We start from the raw sequence: 8,672 nt of genomic DNA on the forward strand, positions 1-8,672 counted from the left end.
AGGGCACTCTGCCATTCTAAACTAAGGGGCTAAAGCGGTGGCCTCAGCCTGGAGAGGGCAGTGTATGCCAGGATCAACCTGTGGAGCATATTCAAAATAGTCACATCTCCCTTGCCCTTCAGAAGTTTGAGCCAGTGTGGTAGATAAGCACTTCCTCTTTTTCAAGCTGCTAGATTTGTAACGGTGGCTTAGAGTCTTGTCTTGTAAAGGATGGTAAGGACACAAATGGATTTTGTTGTTGATGCATGCTGTCTGCAGTGGACACAGGATTGCTGAGACGTAGCTGTTGCTCTGCATTTGCAACCCTAGGTTTACGTGTGTACAAGTTTGTCAGAACGATTTTTTTATTTCTTCCTCTCCCTTCAAGACTGTGTCCTCACCACAGATAGGCTTTGAGTACTCTTCAGTTTTCAACTTTGAGTAACACTGAGAGAAGTCAAGTTCATGGAGAAGTGTGGCAAAGGCTGACTTTCCTCATTGGTCTTTGTGATAGATTGTCTGCAAAGATGATCACTATGCCCCTCCTCACGTCAGGAGAGGTGTCAGTGTCCCCAACCTCAAAATCAGGGCTGGCTTTGTGGTTTGCTGTGACCAATAGAATGCAGCCCATGTGATACTTCGGGATTTCCAGGCCCAGACCCTAAGAAGCCCTCATAGATTCCTTTACACAGAATCCAGCCAACCATAGAAAGAAGTCCAGGGTATCCATGTGGATAGAGAAGAACACATGGAGGCAAATCTAGATTCCAGACATATGAGTGATTCCAGCGAACACCAAAAAAGTGACACCCAGTCATCCTAGTCAGTCCCCAGCCATTCAAACCATTCCAGCTAAGGCAGCAGATGCGTGAGTGAGGCTATCTTGAATCCTCCAGTCCCCCACATGCCAGCTGAGACCTCATGCCAGCTGAGACCACATGGGGGGACATTTGAGTTGTTCCAGCTGGACCCCGACTCGGATAGATTCCAGCCCATAGATTTGTGCATAGTAAGGTGGTTTTTTTTCTGAGCCACTAAATTTTGAGAAAGCCGAGGCTCAGATGAGTAATTACCTTATCCAAAGTCACAAAAAGAATAAACAGCAGAACTGAGATTAGAACACTAGTCCAGGCTTTCCCAGATTGATGATGAAATTCTTATTCTTCCTCTTCACATTCCAGTCTAGTTGCATAAAGAGCTTGAATTTCAAGATTTTAATTACAGAATGATAGGCTTCAGAGAACAAGCATGTTTAGCTGGTACCACACAATTCAGCTCTGAATTACATACTGACTTACTCTACTCTCTAATTACTCAATCAGACATATTTTAATTTATAATTTCTCAGAAGTCAGCAAAAGGAATGTGCTACTTGACAGCATTTTGAAGAATATTCATTAGATTTATTATAGGTAGGCCTTACTTTTCATAATAAAACCAATCTTTTAAAAGTTTTATGTAAGTAAAAAAAAGTTTTATGTAAATAGAACTGCTGTAAGTTAAATTACATTTTAATGAAATAGAAGTTTCCATTTAAAGAAAATCAGCAGTGGACTTTTTAAAAGAGATTTTGAAACATTTTTAAGATAATGAATCACTTAGGGTCATTTTCTGTCCTAGAAGCTGGTTACATTTTCTTAAATTGAGATATAGCTTTAAAAGCTGAGATCTTTGCAGTGCATAAGGATAGTAAGTACTAGGAAAAACTGGTAACACTTAGATGCATGTTCTGGTTGAGTTGTGTCTCCCCCAAAATGTTAAAGTCATAACCCTCAGAACCTATGAATGTGACCTTATTTAGAAATAGAGTCTTTGCAGATATAATCAAATTAAGATGAGATTATTAGTGTGAGCCCCAAACCAATAGGACTAATGGCCTTATAGGAAGAGGGAAATGCCATGTGATGACAGAGGCAGAGATTGGAAAGCTGAAGCTGTAACCAGGGAATGCCAATAATCAACAGCTGTCACCAGCTATCACCAGCTGTCACCAGAAGCTAGGAAGAGACCAGGAAAGTTTCTACCCAGAGTCTCAGAGGAAGCATGGCCATGCTCAGTGATACCTTTGTTTTGGACTTCTAGCCTCCAGAATTGTAAGAGAACAGATTTCTGTTGTTTTCATTGTTTTATGGCAATTTTTCATGGTGGCTTTAAGAGACCTAATGCCATGTACCTCATTTTTTTCTTTTTTTAAATTTTTTTTTTTAATGTTTACTTATTTTTGATAGAGAGACAGAGCATGAGCTGGGAGGGGCGGAGAAAGAAGGAGACACAGAATCCAAAGCAGGCTCCAGGCTCTGCGCTGTCAGCACGGAGTCCAATGTGGGACTCAAACTCACGAACTGCAAGATCATGACCTGAGCCGAAGTCAGACACTCAACCGACTGAGCCACCCAGGTGCCCCCATGTACATAATTTTCTCTGATTCAGAAGGAAATATTAGAGGGAGGAAGATATATGAGGAAACCAAAAAGAAAACTATTTTTTAACCAAATCGATAGATATTCCCAACCTCTCTCTCCCGTGCCACTTTTACTCTAGAGGCTAGAAAAAAATTTACTTTCTAAAGCTCAGCTTTACTTTCTGAAGCTCAGAAAATTACTATCTGAAGCTCTACTACAGCTAGAACTACTTATGTGCCAATGAAACACTTCCAGCCAATAAAATATGCATTGTTTTGTTTGACAAAAGATAAAGACATGGGAGGCCAGTCTTACTTGTTATTTCCCCTTCAATTCGTATGTGGTATCCTGGAGTAGAGCAGTCATTTTGCAACAAATAGGTAGCAAGCATGAGAGAAAGACCAAGAAAATCATAGTGCAAAACCACTGACAATGCAGAGCCACCGAATCAACTCTAACCAACATCAATCTCTGGACTTGAGTTACATGAGAAAAATAAACCCACATTTATTTAAGCCATGACAGGTTGGATTTTCTGTTACAACTGGTCACATTCTTAACTGATGGAAGAAGCAATTGCCATAGTTCAGGCCAGAGGTAATATGTAAGGATAAGAAAATCAGAGAGGGATGGAAACAAGGGAGAAGAAAAATACTATCAACATAGACATTAAGTTAGAACTTGGGAATCAAGTGAGGATGGGGAAGAAAAAAAGCCTGGTATAACTATGAGATTTTAAGACGGGGTTCTGGATGGATTTCTTCTTCTGTAAGCATTTATATACAGCTCCCTGTCTCTGATGCAGCAAGTGGTTTTGAACAGCCCATGCTAGCCTTGTAAGCAACACAAATAATTGAACACCAGATGGTGGCAGAAAGCAACGCAACTTACTCTCCCGACATACAAATGTACAACAATACAAACGTACAACTGTCTTCAACCATTAAAGCTCCTTGGCACTTTCTACCCGAACATGAGAGTCTCTACTCAGGTCAGCCGAGTGCATCAACCCCCAAGCTTAAGCTCCAAAGTTTAGAGAGAATTTGCAAGAGTTCCACATCCTGAGTTTGCAGTTTTTCAGGGGAACATGCTTGTGATGCTGTGTCTTACGGAGAAGGGTTCATCAGCTTGATATTGTTTCTTTAATATTAACCATACACATTCTAAAAGAGTGCTCTTGAAAGTGTGGTCCCAAACCAGCTGCATCAGCATCACCTGGGAATTTGTTAGTAATGCAGGTTCCCAGGCCCCATCCCAGACCTCCTGAAGCAGAAACCCAACACTCTGTTTTTTAACAAGGTCTTCAGCTAACTTGGATGGACGTGTATTGTCCTGGGGGAATGCTGGTAGAATGCCTCTGGCTTGACAAAATTGATTCTCCCAATCCTCCTTTGATATACAGTTGGTTACTGGATTAGAGGTGGAAATTTTCTTAGGGGTCAGAGAGCTTCCTGAGAAAACAGGGATAAAAACTTGAAAACTTTCTCTTTGCAGCTCAGTGCTAGTAGAATGTTTTTGGTGGTTGGAGTGATCTTGACTGAGGTTATGCCTCCAGGGCGCATTTCCATATGAGGAAGTGGAAAGTCAGGCTCCAGACCAAGTTTCCATGATAGAAAGGGTGATTCTGGCTTGTACGGAATCCCCACCTGACCCCACCATGCTGGCTTGATGATCATGCTTCTGGGGACTTGTTAAGCATTTGAATTTCAACAAAGTTTCCTACCATGGGAGCCCCAAGCATGGGCCCCATTGTCCAAGTGTGACAAAGAGTCAGACCTCCTTGAAGAGTTACTCCATCTTTACTGATGATGTCAGACTCGTGTTCTGCAGTGGCACAGCGTGACCGGGAAACAGACTCTGTGCTTAGGACATTTGAAAGCTAAACTGTTTCCCTTGCACTGATAAGACAGCTGAGGTTCTCAGAGGATTGAAGAGGAGAAGGTCGACACCATAAGAGTCCTTCTTCCTGCTCTTGAGGGACTACCTTGGGCCTTATCACCCTCAGGTTTATCATTCTGCCCTGCACTACTCTGAATCCAGGGAGGCTGACTCGGGGCTCCTGTGCCCTCTGGCTTCTTGCTGAGTTCAGTCAGTGGTAGAGTTCATGGGAGCCTGGAAGACAAGGGGAAGGGATCAGTGGGTGCTACTCTCGAACTCTTTCTGCCTAAGTCAGCCTTTCCAGCAACAAGTCTGTCACCACCACTTCTGCCCTTCAGACCCGTCACGGTCCCATCTCCAGTCAAGTCACCTGGCCCCTAGGTTCTGATGACACATTTTCCTCCATTTGGTTTTCCAGCCAGGGGGTGGTGATGGCTTCTTGGTGTTACTCATCTCTAGTCCCAATCTGGCTCTCGGCCTCTTTCATTACCAATGTAATAAATTCCTTGCATTACGTCTCTTTTGTTGTAAATACCTAGAATTCTTTCTTTTTTTTCTGATTAGAACTTGATGATATAACCGATTTGGCAATGGTCACAAAAGGGTAAATTGGACCTTTCAACTGAGATATACAGATAAAATAGATCTCAGATACCAAAGGAGTTGTGAGTCAGATGTCACAGTCCTGAGCATCTGCAAAAGGGCAGGAGACTAAGAAGTGTCATAAACCCCTCACAGACATTGAGGATTGATCTCTATGGTGTGCTCGCCCCAGGCTCCCATGCCCTCTGGCTTCTGGTTAGGTTCAGACAATGGAAGACACTGGTTGGAGATGGGGGTGCAATAGGAAAAAAGAGAGATTGCTTAGACAAGTTTCCTGAGGCATATTCATGGTACCAACATGGTGGAGTCAGGTAATGGCTCCAGTCTAGGGCCCACACCAGCCAGAATCAGATACTGTCACTCGTACTCCTCTTTTCTGGTCTGAGATTGTAGCAGTAGCTTCTTTCCTCCGGTATGGCTACTCTTCTTGGCAGGTGGTCCCTCTCCAATGATTACAGCTTTTCCCAGGTTCCGTGTAACACTCATACCTAGGAGTGATAACAACTCCGCCCTGTTACTACCCACTGGCTGCTTCCCATTCTTTGTCGGTTCCATTAACGCTGCCCAGACCTTTGGAAGATGACCCCTCTTCCAATTCTCTTTCATTGCCCTATGAGTGTGCCAGCTGTTTTCTGCCAACAAGGTGATTTGTACAGGGCACAGAAAGATCAGGAGTTGAGATTAAAGAGAGGATGTGTGAAGGGGACTCCCTTTGAGAGAACTGAATTGGGAATTCAGGAGGAAGGGCATCATGGGTGCCCAGGGAAGATAATGACTTAGGTCACTGGAAGTCCTGAGCACAAGGGACAGGAGCAGGGATGCTTTTAGAGTGTGGGTTTTACTATAGGGTGTTCTGACTGGGCTGTTTCATCAAGGAAACCTCTAATGTCATAGGCTGGTCAAATTTACTAGAGGAGATTCTTCAAATCTCTTCTGAATGGAAAGCTACCCTTCAATTTTGTAAAGACTGAGTGGGAAAAGAAGAGTAGGAGCAATGTCTCTGCATTGAGAATTTTACCTGATATTTCATTTTATTTTTGTATTTACCACTGCTCTCACATGTGACCATGGCCAGCTGTCTAAGATCCTATCTATCTTATCCTTTTTGGAAAATAAACCTCCAATCATCAGCCAGGGTGGAGACGAATAAATTCGGGGGTGGGGGGGGTGATATAGGGATTTCAAATACTTCTCATACTGACCATTAAGGAATACTCCGGTCAGACATACCACTCTCCCTTCCCTTCCAGAGGTATCTGTTTTTACTAATGCCTTTTTAGGGATCAGCAGTATATAGTTTTCTCGGGCCCCCACAACAAAGTACCACAGTCTGAGTGGCTTAAACAACAGAAATTCATCTTCTCACAATTCTGGAGAATAAGAAGCTGAGATCAAGGTGTCAGTAGGGTTGGTGTCTTCTAAAGCCTCTTTCCTTGCCTTATAGATGGTGTCTTCTCCCTGTATCTTCACAAGGTTGTCTCCCTGTGCAGGTGTGTGTCCTTTTTTTTTTTTTTTTTTTTTTACGAAATTTTGTGTATTTCTCTTTTTTTTTTAATATATGAAATTTATTGTCAAACTGGTTTCCATACAACACCCAGTGCTCATCCCAAAAGATGCCCTCTTCAATACCCATCACCTTCCCTCCCCTCCCTCCCACCCCCAATCAACCCTGTTTGTTCTCAGTTTTGAAGAGTCTCTTATGCTTTGGCTCTCTCCCACTCTAACCTCTTTTTTTTTTCCTTCCCCTCCCCCATGGGTTTCTCAGGATCCACATAAAAGTGAAAACATATGGTATCTGTCTTTCTCTGTATGGCTTATTTCACTTGGCATCACACTCTCCAGTTCCATCCACGTTGCTACAAATGGCCATATTTCATTCTTTCTCATTGCCACGTAGTATTCCATTGTGTATACAAACCACAATTTCTTTATCCATTCATCAGTTGATGGACATTTAGGCTCTTTCCACAATTTGGCTATTGTTGAGAGTGTTGCTATAAACATTGGGGTACAAGTGCCCCTGTGCATCAGTACTCCTGTATCCCTTGGGTAAATTCCTAGCAGTGCTACTGCTGGGTCATAAGGTAGGTCTATTTTTAATTTTCTGAGGAACCTCCACACTGTTTTCCAGAGTGGCTGCACCAGTTTGCATTCCTGCAGCTGTGTGTCCTAATTTCTTTTTCTTATAAGGACACCAATCAAATTGGATTAAGGCGCACCCTAATGACCTTATTTTAACTTAATCACCTCTTTAGGGTCCTATCTCAAATACAATCACATTCGGAGGTACCAGACATTAGGGGTTCAAAGTATGATGGGGGGGTACATAAGTCAACCCATAACAAGCAGTATAAAATTGAATAACTTTGGCTTCCCCCGTGCCAGCTAGATTTAGCTCTTTTGGATTTGTTAAGTCCACTCAACTGCAGCTGCTGTCTACTTTCCAAATTTTAGTTATCATTAACTTCTCTTTTAAAGTCTTTATCCTCAAAGATTTGTTTTTCTTTATATGTCTCACTTATTCTCATTTGGTGTGATTTTGGAAGTCAGAAAAAGTAAATGCTTGTGTTTCATCCATCATCTCTCATGAGATATCTCTAGCCCACTTTATACCTCTTAACATGGCCACATAGGAATTTTCTAAGTCATTGGAAGTCTTCCTGAAGCTTATTTTTATGGCCACACAATGAATTTTCCAACTGGAGGGAATCATACCCTGTTTATGTATTTGATCTATGGCTATGTTTCCAAATTTGGGGTAGAAATAACACTACAGTAAACATCTGAGTAAAGAGTATATTGACTCTAAGTTTTTCTTGATATATACCTCAATTCATCATATCTAAGATACCACCCATTGTAATATACATCAAAAAAAAAGCTGAACAAGTTTACTTCTGGAGAGGAGGAAAGAGGGGTTCGTGAAGTCAAGCCTGTTTCAGATTCTGTGTCTCCTTCTCTGTCTCTGCCTCTCCCCCAACTCGTATTCTGTCTCTCTCTCACACATAAAAATAAATAAACATTAAAAAATTTTTTAAATAAGAAAAAATAAGATGTGTCAACTCAACAGAAGTTGAAGATCAAGTTTTGAATATCAATATTTAGGATATGTAGAGTTGTCATTAATTCTCTAGTCCGGAAATAAATAGCTTGAGTGTTTTCTGAATCATTTGTATTTTGAAGTTGAAAAAAGAGAGAAAGAGAGAGACTACCATTGACCTCAGACATATTATATGACAAAGGGATCATAAAGTTTTCCCAGCATTGAGTCTTTGACAAAGACATCATAGGCAACAAGGAAGGCAGAGCCCACACTTGAAAGTTTGGGGCCAAACCCTAAATGCTCTGATATTTATCAGTTCAATCTGGAATCTGTCATCCAAAGATTATATCCATTAATTTTTCTTTCTCACATTTCTATTTGGAATATATTCTTTTTCTTTTATTTATTTATTTATTTATTTATTTTTAACTTACTTTATTTTTGAGAGACAGAGAGAGACAGAGCGCAAGCAGGGGAGGGGCAGAGAGAGAGGGAGACACAGAATCTGAAGCAGCCTCCAGGCTCTGAGCTGTCAGCACAGAGGCAGATACAGGGCTTGAACCCATGAACCATGAGATCATGACCTGAGCCAAAGTCGGACACTCAACCAACTGAGCCAGCCAAGCGCCCCTAGAATATATTTTTGGACACCTGGGTGGTTCAGTTGGTTAAGTGTCTGACTCTTCATTTTGACTTAGTTCATGATCTCATGATTCATGGGATGGAACCCCACACTGGGCTTTGGGCTGACAGCACAGAGCCTGCTT

Source organism: Acinonyx jubatus, chromosome B1 (assembly GCF_027475565.1).
Source record: "Acinonyx jubatus isolate Ajub_Pintada_27869175 chromosome B1, VMU_Ajub_asm_v1.0, whole genome shotgun sequence".
In the NCBI taxonomy this organism is placed as follows: domain Eukaryota; kingdom Metazoa; phylum Chordata; class Mammalia; order Carnivora; family Felidae; genus Acinonyx; species Acinonyx jubatus.